Raw genomic sequence first — 20,345 nt, forward strand, 5'->3', positions numbered from 1 at the left:
GTAAAACATCATTTTAAGAAACTTTAATTCTTGGCTCAAGCGAAATACCTTACAGTTTTGACCCAATAAATTGTTGAAGCATGTAAAATGGATAAAATTAAGGAACAAGTTTTATTGGGACTAAACCATAAGAAATCTCGCTTCGACCCAAGAATTAAAGTTTCTTAGAATAATGTTTTACATTTTTTTGGAATTTTTTTAGAATTTTCTGGGCACTTTTTTTCTTGCCAGAAAACGCCCACTCGGATTCCGTTCACCGGAATTTTTTTTACTTGAGCTTCAGGTATCTTAAAATGACTGTCTAATTTAGACGGGTCTAATAGTATAAAAAATTTCGAAAAACGAGGTTAGAAATGTCAGAAAAATGTATTTTAAAAAAAAGAAATAAAACAATTTTCTGTTGGAACAAATGGTACATTGATTTGGAACAACGTAAGTAGGACAAAAAACGTATCCAGAAAATTATAGGACATGTCGTGCAACAACATGTGCCCCGCTGTTCGCTAACCTCGGGATGAAAGACACTTTGAAATTATGCATGTGATCTAAAATAACTTTACAATCCTGAATAATACTGCCAAAGACCGACCTATCAAGTACATCAACGTTGACATTATTGACTACAGATAAAGAATTAGTTTCAAATAAAACATTGATACAGTTTAAATGAAAGGACCAATAAATAGCCTCTCTAAGCGCTAGGGTCTCAACAATACGCACTTCGCTATTAAACTGCAGTAACCGGCTTTGACAAGCCATAAATGGCCCATCCGAAGAGCGAAGCAAAATACCCAAGCCACTACGGTTGGCACTTTGAAAATTAGCTGCATCACAATTGTGTGTGATCAAATTTATTTAGATTTATTAAAATCCTATTATAGATATTAAAATTTAATAGTGAGTGATCAAATTTATTTAGTCATTCACTATGAAATATATTTATTAATCTATTATATTTTGAACTATATATTTTTTAAACCATTTTGAACTATAAATCAACCAATAGTCATCAAATTTAATCTATCATTTTATTCAAAAATTTGGAATAATGAGTAATATTTAAAAAAGACTTATTCTGGAAAATATATTATACCATTTAGCTTTTGATAGTCTAAATAATAAGATAATAAGACATATTTAAGAATATAAAAGATTTAAGAATATAAAGACTTATAAAAAAACGGAAAGAATGAAACATTTGATTTGACTGCACAAAAACTTGGTATTTACGTGTTCTTTGTTTCTTTCTTGATATCGTTGAATTTAGAGACATTCTTTGATTCTCTCTCCCACTCTTTTGGCTCTCTGTCAAACTTGGTATTATACGTTGAATTTAGAGAATCAAACTTGGTATTATACGTTCTTTGTTTTTTTATTGACATTGTTGAATTTAGAGACATTCTTTGATTCTCTCTCTCTTTTGACACACACACAATCTCTCTCTCTCTCTCTCTCTTTTGGCTTTCTTCTTCCTCCTTCACACTTTTGGGTTTCAAGTTGTTACTTATCAAGCTTCGTTTTGGTGTAAATCCTTTCAAATTCTTCTCCCACTTATTATACATTAATTTTTTTTTTCTCTGCTTAGCTTCTCATATTGTAATTTTGGATAATAACTCTTTTTTGTTTGGCCTGCTCAGTGTTTAAGCTGCTCATAAATATTTAATTTGTTGGATAACTTTAATGTCCTATTTAAATGCATGTTTTTTAGTTTATTTTATTCTTTTTGGTAAATTTTTAACTAAGAGTTTGGCTCTTTATTTATTTGTTCCAGATAGGTTATTTTGCAATGTATTACATCAATTTCGACTGAAAGAAAAAATCTTTTTTCAATTCTGGTCGAATGAAAAAATCCTTTTTCAATTCCAACTGAAAGAAAAAATGTTTTTTTTTTCAAAAGAATCACACTACACCATAAAACCCCTACTGCAACCGAGTGAAATTGTTGGCTTAGACCCCTTTTCGAGTTGCAGTAGCCAAAAATAGGTCTAACGCAACAAAAATCCAATTGTTGCAGATGCTCCTGTAGCGTTATTTGCTAATGCAACAATTTGTAAACAATAGCAACAAATTATAATAAATGCTTAACTCACCTCAAACAAACTAAATAACAATTAATTTTATGTATACATACTAGCCAATGGGAATTGCATAAAAATAAGTGTAAAGAATGTAAATAATCAACAAGTTTGAGGGTTTATGTTGATGCCAAGTGACAATGAATAATCAACTAATTTTATGTATACTAAACTAATAACCATTCATTGTCAAAAATACAACCTCGCATGAATTTTTCATCAAATGCCATAATATGAAGACAAAATGCACAAACAGAAGTGCAATTATATACAATCTTGATGAAAATTGACGAGATAAATATCTTTTTCAACTCAATTACAAATAAGGACATATAACAAAAGTATGAAAGTTGATAAATGCATGTTTTATAATTATTCACCAGGAAAATCCACAAAAAAAAAAGAAAAATATACTATATGCTTTGTCATAACAACGGAACTTATCATTTCTGACGCTGGGATTTCTACCCCAATGAGACTTTTCATGATGCATATGGATCCTAGCTATGATTTATGTCTATATAAGGAGTAATCCAAGCTTATGTATGATCATTTAACTCTCATCTACAGGTTACTCACGTATCCTATTAAGCTCATTCAAACTTAAGCATTAGAGTGCTTATAGATAATTCGAAAAGAAAGCGAAGCTTAATCTCCACTATCAGAAGAAATAAATAGATAGACACCTTTTTTTTAGCAAATTCAGAGAGCAACAGTGGAGTTCAAGCAAGTTATACAACAAAACAAAAAAGTCTCAGTCCCAAAATGATTCGGGGTCGGCTAACAGGAACCGTCATACGAAACCATGAAATCAAGTTCAAGCAAGTTATCCTCTGTAAAATTAGCAGCAACGAAAATCCATACAATAGAACTCCTATCATATGCATAAGGAAACCTAAAGTAAATTTTTGATGCTTGATTTGTTAATGCAAAGAATATGACTTATATTGTGTAGATGAAATTTATTCTACCAACCATATTGAAAAATCCACAAATATATCACACCCAAAATATACCATTACACCCCCACGTCTTGTTTGGCATCATATATTTAGCTTTTTTCTCTGCATGCTTTAAAATCTGAAAGGAGCACATCAGATTGCCATCTACACTTATCATAACACCAGCATTATCAAATTAACCACAATAATTAACCGCAACAGGAAGGTAGTTGAAACACTTCGTAAAGGATTTCCAGAGCCTAACATTAAACCGCCGCTTGCATTCATCATAAAAACCATATATCCGATTTATGGAAGCACATTCATGGTTCCCTCTCAAAAGAAAAAAGTTTTCTGGATATTTAATCTTATAAGAAAGCAAGAGACATATTGTTTCCAAACTCTACTTCCCTCGGTCAACATAATCCCCTAAAAACAAATAATTAGATTTAGGAGGAAAGCCTCCATATTCAAAAAGCCTTAATAAATCACTATATTGTCCATGAATGTCACCTGGAGAAAAAAAGGTTGCATCTTTAGGAAGAAATGAAGAATAAATAGAGGCATTTATCATAACGAAAATTCAAATATATACTCATTATATAAATTTCCACCAAAGCTACATAACTCAAAAATAACAGGTAAATTACATCCATGGCCATTGAACGTTGCCCATTTTCACGGTATGGACACTAAACTTACTTTACACTAATAAACAAGTTTGAGGGTCTCAAAGGACCGTCTGCAAGAAAATCAACACCAGCTAAGCATTCCTTCACGGAACCAAGAAAAAAACAACAAAAATCAACGAATATGCAAGTCGGAATCAGAGCCAACAAAATCCATTTCACCGCATGAATAATCAACACCAAACAACCCAACAAATAGTCATCTCTAAATCAAACAAACACAGCAAAAACCCATCTCAAACCAAAGACATATAGTACCCTTTATGCCTCTAGGAATTCTTAGAACTCGCAAAACCCCGAAGAGAAATCGAGGTCGGAGAAGGCAATATAAAGAGAGAAAGCAAAGAACCACAAACCTCAAAACTCACCTTTCCATATGGATTATGGACCGATCAGGCCTCCTCAAGGACTCAAAACACATCATCAGAGGCGGAATAGCAGCCGCCGTTGTTCTTCATCGGAGGCAAAAACCATCACCACCGGAACTTGTCCGATGAGACCTCATAAGGGTCTTGAAACTGAGTGAGAAACCATAGAAGATGACTATGAGGGCCCAAGAGAGGATAAACAGGAGCGAAATCAGAGTGAAAGGGGGTCAGAATCCAATCCATGGAGCCAAGAGAGAAAATCCTAGAAAATCCATCGCAACCTCCAAAGAGAGGGTTGAAGAAAAAATGAACCGCCCCCAAATCCAAATCGTTTTGACAGCTGGAATTAAAATTAGGGAAAAGTTTTTATTCATTCCCTCAGTTACTAAAATATACAGTTAGATCCCTTGGTGTTATAATTTCTCCAAAATTTATTCTAACATTTCAATTTAGCCCTCAATCTCCTAATTCGAGTAATTATTCGTTAATTTATTCCCCTTCATTTTCGTACTTATTTTCATTTTAAGAGTAAATCGAAAATCAAGCGATTAATTATTCAATATCCGTCGAAGAATTGAAAATTCATCAGTAACTCGGATAATCAATTGGTTTTCAATATGAAGTTTTATTATTTATTATTTCAATCACAAAAATTCATCGCATATAACCAATCTCGATTCTTGTTAAAATTACACGTAAAAATATAAACTGATTAAACCCAAAGATATTATCTTGGGTCTAAAAAAATTTCATTTAATGAATTCAAAATATTATATAATCTAATATTAAATTATATAATAATATTTATTTTGTTTTTAGAGAAATTAATTTTGGTGAACAAATTCAAATTAATTTGTGCTATAGTAAAAAAAAATTGTACAAAAATTAAAAAATTTCTTTTGGAAGTTTATATATTACTAAAATTAATATTTAATATTATATAATTATTTCCAAAATTAATATTATATAATTGTTCCCAAAAATTAGTATTATATAATTGTGCCCAAAAATTAATATTTAATATTTATATATTAATAAAATAATAAATATTTTAATTGTAACATTATATATTCGTTAGTTTTGCTTTATTTTTGTTGCATTGCATCATTCAAATGTAAATGCAACAATTATAATTTTGTTGGTTTTCTCGGTTTTATCTTATTTTGTAACAATTGAAACAAATTGTTGGATTAGCTTATTCAAAAGCAACATGTCAAGCAACAATTAATACATTTATTGTATTATTTTCTATCATTTTGCTAATTTGAAGTTTAATGCAACAAAAATGCAATATTATTGAAATACATCAAAATAAACTCATTTAATGAATCAATTTTCAAGCAACAAATTCAAATTTGGTTGCAGTAGGAGTTTTATGGTGTAGTGTCAGAAAAAGAAAGTTAGTATCACCGCAAGCGGAAAACAAGTTGATGATTTTGATTGGTCTTATAATGGCAAGAAAATAAAAGGAAATCTTATTCTACCGACAACTAAACGTCAGAAAGGAGGTAAGCTTATATTAATTTAAAACATGCTACTTACAACTGTCTAATTTGGATAATAAATAAATTGCAGACATATGTGTTTATCACACTTCTAAAGTTTGTGTAGAATCCAGGTTTCGGCTTAGTTACGGTCGTATATAACCACTGTTTCTCATCTCCTTCCATCCAACACACTATCGAGAGGTTGATTCAATCATCGTTAAACATGTGCTTGATTGGCTTTCAGATGATGGAGTAACAACTGAGGAGAACTGTACATATATTGGCGTGAGATCAAAGAAACGTGAATGCCAAAAGGTTAGAATCAATTATTCTCAATATTTGCAATTCATTTTTCAACATACTAATTATATTCTTTTTATTTTCAGGTTGAGCCACGATATCACATATCTGATTATCGGTTGGTTTATCCCGCAAATAATATTTCTGAGAAAAAAATTAAAGGACTGTGATTAGCACTCAAGTCAAGTGGACCTATTTTGGGCCGTTTTGTAATAAATGATTACTATGATCTTAAAATTGACCAAGAGTTGTATAAAGTTGGAGGTATTGTTACGAAGCACAAGAAATCTTTTCAAATTCTTTTCCTACTTATTATTGATTAAATTATTTTTTTCTATGTTTAGCTTCTCATATGGTAATTTTGGATACCAGCGTTTGGGCTGCTTATGAATATTTAATTTGTTGGATAACTTTAATTTCCTTTTTAAATGCATGTTTTTTTAGTTTTTTTATTCTTTTGGATAAATTTTTAACTAAGGGTTTGACTCTTTATTTATTTGTTCAATATTAGTTATTTTGCAATGTATTACATCAATTCCGGCTGAAATAAAAAATCCATTTTCAATTCTAGGCGTATGAAAAAATCCCTTTTCAATTCCAACTGAATGAAAAAATGTTTTTTTTAAAATGATCAGAAAAAGAAAGTTAGTATCACCGCAAGCGGAACAACAAGTTACTGATTTTGATTGGTCTTATAATGGCAAGAAAATAAAAGGAAATCTTATTCTACCTACAGCTAAACGTTAGAAAGGAGGTAAGCTTATATTAATTCAAAACATGCTACTTATAGTTGTCTAATAATAATATTAATAGTTATTTTGAATAATAAATAAATTGCAGACAAATGTTTTAATCACACTTCTATAGTTTGTATAGAAGCTAGGTTTCAGCTTAGTCACGACCATATATGACTACTCTTTCTCATCTCTTTCCATCCAACACACATTGAGAGGTTGATTCAACTGTCGTTAAACATATGCTTGATTGGCTTTGAGATGTCGGAGTAACAACTGAGGAGAACTATGCATATATTGGCGTGAGATCAAAGAAGTGTGAATATGCCAAAAGGTTAGAATCAATTATTCTCAATCTTTGCAATTCATTTTTCAACATACTAATTATATTCTTTTTATTTTCAGGTTGAGCCACGGTATCACATATCTGATTATCGGTTGGTTTATCCTGCAAATAATATTTCTGAGGAGAAAATTAAAGGGTTGCGGTTAGCACTCAAGTCAAGTGGACCTATCTTTGGCCGTTTTGTAATACATTATTACTATGATTTAAGGATTGGTCAAGAGTTGTATAAAGTTGAAGGTATTGTTACGAAGCACAAGAAATATTTTCAAATTCTTCTCCCACTTATTATTGATTAAATTATTTTTTCTCTATTTAGCTTCCCATATGGTAAGTTTGGATAATGACTCTTTTTTGTTTGGTATGCTCAGTGTTTACGCTGCTAATTAATATTTACATTACAAAAAAAAGAGTTATTAGGGACGGAAAAAATTGTACCCAAACATAAGAAAAATTGTCCCTTATAATTTTGGGGACAATTTTAATTGTCCCCTTGTTTTGTCCCCTATGCGAGCGTACCCTATTCTATAGGGGACAAAAAAGATGATGTCGTCCCCTTTTTTTGGGACGATTATTGTCCCTAGAAATAGAGACAAATATCATCCTTATTCCAAGGGACGATTATCGTCCCCATCCCTTAAGACGGTTGTCGTCCCTATGCAAAGAAGACACATTATGTCCCTATCCGTAGGGGACGATTTTTTCTCTCCAAAGGAAGGGACAATTGTCGTCCCCATACAAAGGAGACGACTTTTGTTCCTATTCTTAGAGGACAATTACTTGTCCTCTATCTGAGGACAACTATCGTCCTTATGCAAAAGAGACGATTTTTATCCTCAAGTTCCGAAGAACTAAAAAATGAGTCGGGTAAACAAAAGCAATCAAAATAATATACACGTTATTATATAATAGCAGAAAAAAACAAGTGTATGTAATTGCATCATAATTAAATCAATAATAGCACAATCACAAAAATGGTGAGGAGAATGAGGTTGACCACAATGTAAGGCATAATCCACCAATATTACAACATAATATAGGCCACCAAATTAACTACTAGAAATATGAGATATATTACATAACCAGGGATATGCAAAACAACATCAGGAGACAACATCCTTGTCGATGAGTGGCAATCTCAACATAGAACTTTGCACCTATGAACTTATTAAATGAATTTAGGTAAAGATGGTGGAAAAGGCATTGATGTATTTATTAAATCCAACATCTACAAGAAAAACCTTGCCTAGACAGAAAACCACAGCTTTGTAAAACATCTATAAGATTACATTACTACTTAAAAATTAACCCAACACAAATAGGAGTTAAATTTTGTGTCGTGTGATTTACCTCATCTTCACTAAATCTGCCAGAATTACAGATCCTCTTGAAGAGTTCTCCGCCTACAGCATACTCCATTACAATGACTAGATGGATAGGTGTTAACAGGACCTGAAATTATAACATCTCGAATTGTGTTAAACTCAACAATCGAAACACTAGAAATTACTTAGCTCTAATTAGAGTGCTTATGCAAGGAAAGTTAAACATAAGCACCTAGTCAGCCGACATAATTAGTGGACATATACTAGTTTGCTTGTCAATAAAATGGGGGAAGACTAAGGAAAGATGTTCAAATTTGTTTTTGTACAATATGTAATATTCATGGAAGTCTATTTTAGCAGAGCACAGCATACATCAATGACTAGAGATAAAGAAAAGAGCAAAATAATTAAGAAACAGACCTACTATATTGGGGATGCTTAAGTGACTGATGGTTCATTATTTCCCTTTCAACATGTTCATCAATCTGCAAACACAAAACCAAATGATGAATACGAAATTGCAGAACAAAATTAAATAGCAAACAGCAAATTGAATCTTAGAAAATTTTCCACAAACAAGTAAGGATATTAAAGAACACTACAGACTTTGTGACCTCTTTCAATAAACTTAGCAGCAAAAAGCTATTTTCTGCATTTATCTCTAACCACATTGGCTACTTCGAAATTCCCACAACCAATATCTTTGACAACTCATAGCGAATTACACAAGAAAGAGCAAGAACTAAAGCATCAATCTTTAGTTGTGGTTCCAACAGATGTCCTTTTAGCAGTTTCAGACCCTCCTTTATTCTCGGTATAAAAATGGATCTTGCAACAAAAGTTTAGAAATTAACCAACTTATTCTGGTGGTGATATTGATAATAATAGCTACTGATTCTCACCGAAGGGTTAGCCCTAGGCCTTGGTGCACTGCTTGTATGAGAAGTGAAGAATGATTCAATGTCCTTTTCATTCCTTTGTTGGTTTGCTCTTGCTACAGCAGCCGCCATTTCTTGAGCCTCTGCAGCAGCCCTTTCAACATTCTTCTCTCTGTCTAGCATCAGATTCAGCCCTTGCAATAGTAGCTCTCTCTCTCTCTCTCGTGCATCACGCTCCCTTGCCTCTGCATTAGCTTTTTCTCTTGCTTCTGCAGCTGCCTTTTCTGCTCTTTCTCTAGCGTCTGTTGTTGCTCTCTAAATTACATCCCTCTCTGCTTGTTCTCAAGCTCCAACTGATGCCTTTTCTCTTTCTCTCTCCCTCTCTCTCAAGCCTTCTCTGTTCTCTCTCTTCCTCCTCATGTTCCCTTCGTTGTCTCTCACAATCTGATCTCCTATGTCGTTCTCTTAATTCTCTCTACTGATCAGCATATCTCTATCTGGTTGAACAACTTCTCTACTTTAGTCAATGTTGTCACAAATTCAAGATTGACTTTTTAATTGCTTAATTCTTGTAAACATTTCTAATGCAAGAAGTTAAGTCTTATTACTTAAAATGCAAGGAATTATTACTTATTACTAATGTAAAAACATTTCTATATTCATACTAAAAGAATCACTATAAAGAGTCAAGTAAAACAAACCAGAAATATGTATTAATTGCATAAGATTTACAAATCCATCATGTTTATGTTGTAAGAGGAAATTAGGTAGTCATGAAATAAGCAAATCAAAATGTATTGAACTTTAGAATGAAAATCTTGAACACAGGAATACCAAGAACATACATGTAGAAGTGACTACAGGCAGCAGCAATAGTAGTAGCAGATCATGACTTCCCAATAGATTTGGACATGATTAATCTTGTAGCACACATAGGCAACACTCCCAATGATACTACATTGAAACTAAGCAACCTGAAACCCACAAATTCTTCCATTAAATCAGAAAAGGATAAAGAAAGTTATTGAAAATGAGACTGTTTTACTATCATTTAGAGATAGAAAGCGACCTATTTCTGAAAGCAAAGTAAATAGGATTTTTAAAACCCCAAATTTCATCAAACTTCCTTTTAAGATTTTATTGCTTAAACTTCAATAAAGAGGTGCTGGAGAGAAGTATCTTCATATCAATGTTAAAAATCAAGTCATATTTAGTATCTTAGATGTTCCATTCTCTATTTTTGGTTTCCCTTCAGGTTACCAAGAAAGCTAATAACCCTGCTTAAATTAGTCTAGACCAGCAAAGAATTGATCTTCTGAGACAGATGTCTAGTTTTGAATTTTGAGGTGGAATGGTTCATATATCCATAGGAACTCTTTCATGATTCTCTATCTCAAGTGACTTGTAGCAATCTGCTAAAATTACAGGTCTTAATTATCTTCAAAGAGGTTAATTGAATAAATCATGGTGATTGACTAGCTTTTGGAATTAAGTAGATTGTAAAATATTCAAGTAGAGCAAGTTAAGAGTAAAGAAGAATGTAACTAATCTAACATTTAGATAAACTCTCTACCCACACTTTGCAAAGTCACAAACTCAGAAATCAGAAAACTTGAACATTAAGAAGAAGCACCAAATAAGTCCTAACCTCACAGAACAAGCAAACAGATGATCTGTTTTCATGGCTTCCAAACACTCGTCTTACTTCAGCTAAGAAGGTCCTTGATACTATCAAAAAGTTACCATCCTTTCTTTTTTGCATTGCATATATAATATCATCAATCAATCAATTCTAAACAACACACTGCATTAGACAAGTCATTTCACCATATTCATGTGTTTAATCAAGAACTTAACATTTGAGTCAATCCGTAACTACACTAATGCTTATTAGAAAATTAAGAATTAAGGAAGAGACTAAGGTCACACAATGAAGATAGTAACTAGTAAGACTGTAATCATACAGTCACCAAAAATAACATTAAAAGTAACATCAATGCTAACTTCAAGCACCAACATTGGATGAAAGAGGAGAAATATCATAGTCAATTAGGGTAAATCAAGTGTGGTATGTCTCTGGTTCAAGTTGTAGTATACTGTTGCAGCTGATGAACCTGTTACCATACCTGATTAAAATCATAATTAACAACCTTATAATTGTGCTAATTAACTAATGAGAATGCAATGGCTCTTACATTTGGATCTGTTAATTGATTATTTGGCATTGAACCTAAAAATGAGCTTAAGCATAGGAACAATTCGTTCCACCTTCTCCAAATACTTGCTGCACTACCAAACTTGATTCATAAACCGAAAGGACTCGATAACAAGCATAATTCTTATAACGATGCAAATGATACCTCTATTTGCATCCTTCCTTGATTTTGACCATCTCATTTGTCGGCTCTTCTAAATAGATTAGAAGCACAAGTTACAAAAAGTTACAACATTTTAATTCGTAAAAGTTAAACCACCCATATAATAATCGTAACTTAAAAATGAACCAAAAAAACTTGGGAATGCAATTAAGTCAAAGCTGTAATTAGAGCATGTGTTCTTTATCCTCTTCTTTGGCTCCAAATACAAGAATTTTCAGAAAGTATATATCTTTTTCCAAAGCAAGAAACATATTCCAATGAAATCTAATTCTATTTCAAGTCATTATTCTTAACTCAAGCAACTAACCAAATCCATGAGCATTAGCTGTATATCATTTTCGTTAGATGGTAGATGATAGTGAGCTTTCATGGATTCATCTATAGCTAAAGTATATTTCTCTTGAACTACAACAGAGCAACATGAGTCTTTCAAATAGTTTGAAATAAATACCCATTCTACAAAATTGAACATGTTTAAGAACAAAATGCTAACCGTAGATCCTTTATTTTTCAAATTCAAATTTACTTATGATAACAGAGAGGAAGGACATACATGATAAATGCTTCAATTATGAGAGAGATGACATCTAATTTAAATATTCTTGTTCTGACAAACTTGTTTACCAATACTAATTTAACAGTGTTAGAAGGAGGGAGCTAATTACTGATATAAGGAAAGGTTGAGGACCCCTAATTGATAATTTATAAAAGCATTGTAAATACATAGAAAAAATAAGATTAGATGTCCTTAAATGAATGATTCCAAATTCACATGTGAAATAGTAATAGGGTTCATGGCTTACCTATATAAATCCAATCTGTTCAACAAGTGCAGTTTCTATTTTGATATTGAATTGCTTTTCTGAAAATTAATCAATGAAATATCTGCCCAGAAAATCAGAATTTTGATTTTTAATTGTTTACAAAATGAATGAAATAGCCCATGTTTATCTATAGCATGAAACATGTAACTATATGCATGTAAGTTATTGAAAAACATCCATAATCGTATGTCCACTGATATCTATTTTTCTTAATGGAGCATAAATCTTAGAGAAAATAAAGGGCTCAAACATGTTTACACGAGATGCTTTAATTGCCGAATTTAGGGGCAACCTAATGGAAGAAGAAGACTTATCTTATTCGCTTTCTCTAATGTTCTTTTGTCGAAGGAAAATACGACACCAACTATCACTCTCACTCCCTTTGTCCTCTGTTCGATGGTTTGCTTCAATCCGATTGAAAAACCCTCGCTCTCAATTGTGTTTTCAATTCTCCAAATTGAATTTTCTATCCGATGCTTGAATTTCGGTTCAGAAGATAGATGATTATTCGATTTTATGGTGGTGCACATCATTAAGGGGCGGAGCTTGGGGCGGTGGCTAGGCTGGTTCCGCCTCTTACAGGGATGAATGACAGTCGCATTTGGGAGAGAGAGATTGAGGGAGATAAGAGAAAAGTGAAACCTACGTACCCATCTATTTTGTCCCCTCACTATGCCATTTTCCCTTTCACATGACACAAGAAACATGACAGACATTTGTTTTCGTGTCGTCTGAATATTTTTCGTGACAGTATTTTAACTGTATGTCATCTTAAGGCGAAATAAAAAATGCGCTCGATTCTCAGATGACATTATGATTACAGAATCCTTTCATCCAAAGAAAATGCGTGTTTTCGTTAAATTTGATGCGCTCAACAGATGACACTTCTAATAAATGAATGTCATTGTATGCCGAAAACAAAAAAAGCGGCAAATGAAATTTCACTTACGCGGCCATACCAATTTTTAGGCGCTCTATATCATTTGACTGAAATTTCAGCTGATATATAAACCCTCTCTCAATCCCAAACCCCAGTTTAGGTTACGCAAGCTTCATCCCTCTCATCCCTCTCATCCCTCTTTATCTCCAGGGTTGATTTGAACATGCAATCACTGGGTGAGCTTGAAACACGGTACTGGTAAGCCATATTTTCTTCGTTCCTAGATGTATCATTGTTCCTTACTCTATCTTTTCCTCATCTGATTTACTTTTGTGTATGTCGATTTCAGCAGCTGGAATAAGGATCTTGTGATTTTCAGACCTATCGTTGAAAGGTTTAGATCTCTCGCTTAGCTACACTGATTTTATTGTATTTAGATTCACTGCTGTAAAGCTTGGGTCTTTATCTTTTTTAATCTAGGGCAAGACAGTGCCTGATACAGTAGATGGTATGAACTCATCTGATTCCTTTTTATTTGAACACTATTTACAGGGATAGTAAGAATGCTTCAGTACATGGAAAGGCTGACTGAAGAGATTGTCAATCGGTTCATTCCTTTAGCATATGGGAAGATTTCTTTAACTTACTGAATATATATTAATGTTATGTTGGTTTGAACTGATTGGTCATGCCTTTAGAAGTGATTGTGTATGTTTGATGTACTGTTTTGGAACCTAGAACTCATTGATTTAGGAAACTAGCCTGATTTAGTATATATATTGTTATGTGGGTTTGAACTGAACGATTACATATATGTATAATGTTTTGGGTGATGATGAAATGATTGGTATGAACTGATTGGTTAGATATAACTGTTTAGGAAGCTATGACTCATAGAGTTTATGTATGAATGATCATTAAGCATGTGGCTGATTAGGCATACTCTAAAGCTTTGAATGTTCATTGAGATTGGCACTACTCTTACACCTATGAGTTATACTGCTAGAAGTGATTGAGTATGTGTATGTGTATGAAACATGTTTATGTATGATGTTCTGTTGATGCTTATGTTTGAGGTTCTGTATGAGTATGTGTATGATTGTTCATTTGGGCATGTAGCTTATTAATCATGCATCAAGTATTAGAGGAACATTGTAAAAGGGTCATTAAGCATGTGGCTGATTAGGCATACTCTAAAGCTTTGAATATTCATTGAGATTGGCACTACTCTTACACCTATGAGTTATACTGCTAGAAGTGATTGAGTATGTGTATGTGTATGAAACATGTTTATGTATGATGTTCTGTTGATGCTTATTTTTGAGGTTCTGTATGAGTATGTGTACGATTGTTCATTTGGGCATGTAGCTTATTAATCATGCATCAAGTATTAGAGGAACATTGTAAAAGGGTCATTAAGCATGTGGCTGATTAGGCATACTCTAAAGCTTTGAATGTTCATTGAGATTGGCACTACTCTTACACCTATGAGTTATACTGCAATAAGTGATTGAGTATGTGTATGTGTATGAAACATATTTATGTATGATGTTCTGTTGATGCTTATGTTTGAGGTTCTGTATGAGTATGTGTACGATTGTTCATTTGGGCATGTAGCTTATTAATCATGCATCAAGTATTAGAGGAACATTGTAAAAGGGTCATTAAGCATGTGGCTGATTAGGCATACTCTAAAGCTTTGAATGTTCATTGAGATTGGCACTACTCTTACACCTATGAGTTATACTGCTAGAAGTGATTGAGTATGTGTATGTGTATGAAACATGTTTATGTATGATGTTCTATTGATGTTTATGTTTGAGGTTCTGTATGAGTATGTGTACGAGGAACATTGTAAAAGGGTCATTGAGCATGTATGAAGCATGTATTAAAAGGTAAATTTAGGCTAATTGCATGTACTGATATGGCTTGAAAATGATAAGATATCACCATACTCTTTTTGAAATTGAACATGACCTATGATGATAAGTAACGAATAAGTTGTCTTGAATAAGTAAGGAATAGACATGCACGAATAAGTTGTCTACTTGTTATAGCATGTTCACTTGAATATACATGTCTACTTGAATAAGTTGTCTACTTGTTATAGCATGTTAGGCATACTCTTAAAGCTGAAAATGTTATGAACTCAACTGACTCATTTTTATTTGAACATGACCTATGATGATAAGTAAGGATTCTGAATGCAATTCGTTTATGAAGCATGTATGAAGCATGTATTAAAGGGTAAATTTAGGCTAATTGCATGTACTGATATGGCTTGCAAATGATAAGATATATTTTGATTAGATAGAATATACATATACATACGAACTGAATAACAAGCTCTATATAAAGGGTTATGTATGTGCATTGGCCATACTCTTACTATGTTCCTTTCCACTCGATTTGATATCGTAACAACAACATTAAACATGGTGATAGGTTTATGATGCATTCAGCACAAACAGAGTCACTTGTTTTGACAGCATCATAAACCTCATTACCAAGTTTAGAGTACCACGAGTACAACCCAAGTGGAAGGAGCATTGTAAAAGGGTCAGTTTAGTCTACTTGCACATACATACAAACTGAATAGCAAAGCTCTACGTTATATTACAAAAAGGGGGATGAGTGTTGCCTTTCGGTCATAATTGACAGTCCAAAGTTCTTTACCTGTTTTGACTAGTGAAAGGAAATTTGGAATTGGAATGAGAACCACATTTGGATATCACATTGCCTTTCAATTCTCCTTTCACTTAGCCAAGACAGCTTAGGAGATTTGAACACCCTTCATATTCAGCACAAACAGAGTCCCTTGTGGTGACAGCATCATAACCCTCATTACCAAGTGGAAGAAGCATTATAAAAGGGTCAGTTTAGGAGCACAAAGCTCTACGTTATATATTACAAAAGGGGGGGAATTAAAGGTCCAAAGCTCCTTAACTATTTTGACTAAAGAAAGGAAATTTGGAATTGGAATGAGAACCACATTTGGAGCTCACATTGCCTTCCGATTCTCCTTTCTCTTAGCCAAGATAGTTTAGGAGATTTGGACACCCTCATATACACTTTGCATACTCCTCAGTCCATATCCGGGCGATCCTCTCATACTCTTCCCTGTTGCTGCGGTATTGCTCAGCAACTGCTTCTTGCCCAGGAAATGGCTCCTCACTGTGGGGCTGTAGAAGTAGATCATATATGCGCCACAGACACTACAAAATGCATAGAATAATTAGAACAAAAATATGATGTTGTATGTTTATCAAATGAAATAGATAAATGGTTGCATTATACCATGGCAGTGAAAAAGTGATGGTTATTAAAGATACGGGGAAGATGAATCGACCCCTGAGGAGCCACGTTAGGATGATATATCCTATTCTGGAACCAAAACTGAGAATAAGAGGAGAGATGTATTAGTGCATGTTTCATATAGGTAATTATATCTTACTGATCTGAGTTAATATTACTCTTGCAGGTCTGTTTGGGAAATCCGGATGTTAGCTGATTCTGATTTCAAATACAACCCTTTCATATGGGGTGTATTGGGGGCCTTTCATTCTGATCGACCATTTGAAGAAGTTACCATCGAGAGGACCTATACGTTATCATCCAAGAAGAATCATTAGAAATACATAGAAGAAACTAGGAAGGGTTACAGAACAACTATGGATTGACATACGTACCATTGATGGCCAGAAGCCACTCTGGGTTCTCCATTTACAACTTATTCAAGTCAGCAATTATTTCTCCTGGAGTTTCAACAAGGGGATCCATTGTTGGTAAGTTTTCTGGCTGTTGAATGTATGATTCTGAATTATGATGCATATATTTATAGTGATATGATTGTGGTAAGTGAAAGGCCGTGTTAGGGGAAGGGTCACGTAATTACTACTGAGTTTAGGGTTGTGTGTAATATTAATGACCTGCTTGGCTTTTGCAGATAGCAAGACCTTTGGGATTATAGGCCTAATTATTACTCCAAGATATGGATTGACTTATGGAAGATATTGGTTATTATTTTTGTATTTTAATTCAGAAATGTATTGGTTATTCAAGATATGGATTGACGTTAGGCACAAATGTAAACATATTATGAGTATTGGTCTCCAATAAAATTAAAACCATTGATATACAGAATTTAATCTTCATATTTTAGAATGTTTCTGTATTCAGGTATAAAAACCAGAAATTCAAACGAAGAAGAAGACATAAAGTGACATTTTAATTTTTAAAAATGTCATCTAAACAGCAATAAAAAGATATTAAAAAAATGTTTCTATCATATGAAAAAAAACTCCTTTGACATGGTTGATTAAGACCTGTGCCATCTAAACAGGCTATAACGGCAGAAATTATTATACAAACTGTCATCTCAAATTAAATATGCCAATTTCCCACACGCTAACCTGACGGTTTTAATTGTTAGAATGTCATGTGATGACATTAAAGGTGACGACAGTAATAAATAAGCTGCATCGTAACAAGGGAAAGATGACAGTAAGAAAATAGGTTAATGTCATGTGTGATGACGAAACATGACAGAACCTGACCATCGTCTGAATGTGCAATAGACGGCAGCGAGTCCTGTGACAGATTTATATCTCGCGGGATGACGGTTTTTAACCGTCGTCTGAAGAGGGTTTTGGCGTAGTGCCTGTAATTTTTTAATTTAAATCTAAAAATATATTTAATTCCTATTAATTGAATTTGTCCCCTATCGTAAATTAAAAAACAATTGGAGACAATAAATATTATTGTCTCCTATGTTAATTTTAAAACTATAATTAAGGACAAAAACTGAAAATTGTTCCAAATCATTTGTACCCAAAATTAATTTTTTTTTGTAGTGTTAGTTTGTTGGATAACTTTAATGTCCTATTTAAATGCATGTTTTTTTAGTTTTTTTATTCTTTTTGGTAAATTTTTAACTAAGGGCTTGGCTTTTTTTTATTTGTTTCAGATGTGTTATTTTGCAATGTATTACATCAATTCCGGCGGAAAGAAAAAATCTTTTTTCAATTCTGGTCATATGAAAAAATCCTTTTTCAATTCCAACTGAATGAAAAAATGTTTTTTTTCAAAAGGATCAGAAAAAGAAAGTTAGTAGCACCACAAGCGAAACAACAAGTTGCTCGTTTTGATTGGTCTTAAAATGGTAAAAATATAAAAGGAAATCTTATTCTACCTATAGTTAAACATCAGAAAGGAGGTAAGCTTATATTAATTTAAAACAAGCTACTTACAGTTGTCTAAGAGCAGCTCTAGTGGTATGTGGGAGGGACTTACTTGCAAATAAAAAAATTGATTGGTTGTAACCAACCATTAGAAAGGTTGCAACTTAAATTAGTTTGTAACTTCTGCTAGTTACAACCAAAACTATTACCCAACATACATATGACACATAGAGGAGAGAGTGTAAGCCAATCATCTAAATTTTTACCCTTTGATCTAGCAAGTGTGATTCATTCTCTAAATAAGGGCATGTAAAGCTCACTCTTTGCCGCTTCTTTGTATATAAAAAGGTTGGACAATTACAGTTCAAGTCCATTCTATTAATTAATATTTTCTTTTTTTGACCCCATAAAATTTTAAAAAATTAATCATCTCTAAAGAGAAGTTACTCCACTTTGTTACTAACCCCCACAAGTCACAATGGTTATTACTAACCATTGTCGATGCTATAATAATAATACTAATAGTTATTTTGGATAATAAATAAATTGCAGACGCATGTGTTCATCACACATCTATAGTTTGTGTAGAAGCCGAGTTTTGGCTTAGTTATGGCCGTATATAACCACTCTTTCTCATCTCTTTCCATCCAACACACTATCGATAGGTTGATTCAACTGTCGTTAAACATGTGCTTGATTGGCTTTGAGATAATGGAGTAACAACTGAGAACTGTGCATATATTGGTGTGAGATCAACGAAACATGAATGCCAAAAAGGTAAGAATCAGTTATTTTCAAACTTTGCAATTCATTTGTCAACATCCTAATTATATTCTTTTTATTTTTAGGTTGAGTCACGGTATCATATATCTGATTATTGGTTGGTTTATCCCGTAAATAATATTTCTGAGGAGAAAATTAAAGGGATGCGGTTAGCACTCAAGTCAAGTGGACCTATCTTGGGCCGTTTTGTAATACATTATTACTATGATTTTAAGATTGGACAAGAGTTGTATAAAGCTGAAAGTGTTGTTAAGAATCACAAGAAATCCTTTCAAATTCTTCTCCCACTTATTATTAATTAAATTATTATTTTTCTATGCTTAGCTTCTCATATGGTAATTTTGAAAAATGACTCTTTTTTGTTTGGCTTGCTCAGTGTTTAAGCTGCTCATGAATATTTAGTTTGTTGGATAACTTTAATGTCCTATTTAAATACATGTTTTTTTAGTTTTTTTTTTCTTTTTGGTAAATTTTTAACTAAGGGTTTGACTCTTTATTTATTTGTTCCAGATGGGTTATTTTGCAATGTATTACATCAATTCCGGCTGAAAGAAAAAATCTTTTTTCAATTCTGGTCGAATAAAAAAATCTGTTTTCAATTCCAACTGAATGAAAAAATGTTTTTTTCAAAAGGATCATAAAAAGAAAGTTAGTAGCGCCGCAAGAGGAATAACAAGTTGCTGGTTTTGATTGGTCTTATAATTGGAAGAAAATAAAAGGAAATCTTATTCTACCTACAAATAAACGTCAGAAAGGAGGTAAGCTTATATTAATTTAAAACATGCTACTTACATCTATCTAATAATAATACTAATAGTTATTTTGGATAATAAATAAATTGCAGACACATGTGTTCATCACACTTCTATAGTTTGTGTAGAAGCCAGTTTTGGCTTAGTTACGGTCGTATATGACCACTCTTTCTCATCTCTTTCCATCTAACACACTATCGAGAAGGTTGATTCAACTGTCGTTAAACATATGCTTGATTGGCTTTGAGATGATGCAGTAACAACCGAGGAGAACTGTGCATATATTGGCATGAGATCAAAGAAACGTGAATGCCAAAAGGTTAGAATCAATTATTCTCAATCTTTGCAATTCATTTTTCAACATATTAATTATATTCTTTTTATTTTCAGGTAGAGCCACGGTATCAC

This window comes from Euphorbia lathyris, chromosome 9 (assembly GCF_963576675.1).
Source record: "Euphorbia lathyris chromosome 9, ddEupLath1.1, whole genome shotgun sequence".
NCBI classification, from domain to species: Eukaryota; Viridiplantae; Streptophyta; class Magnoliopsida; order Malpighiales; family Euphorbiaceae; genus Euphorbia; species Euphorbia lathyris.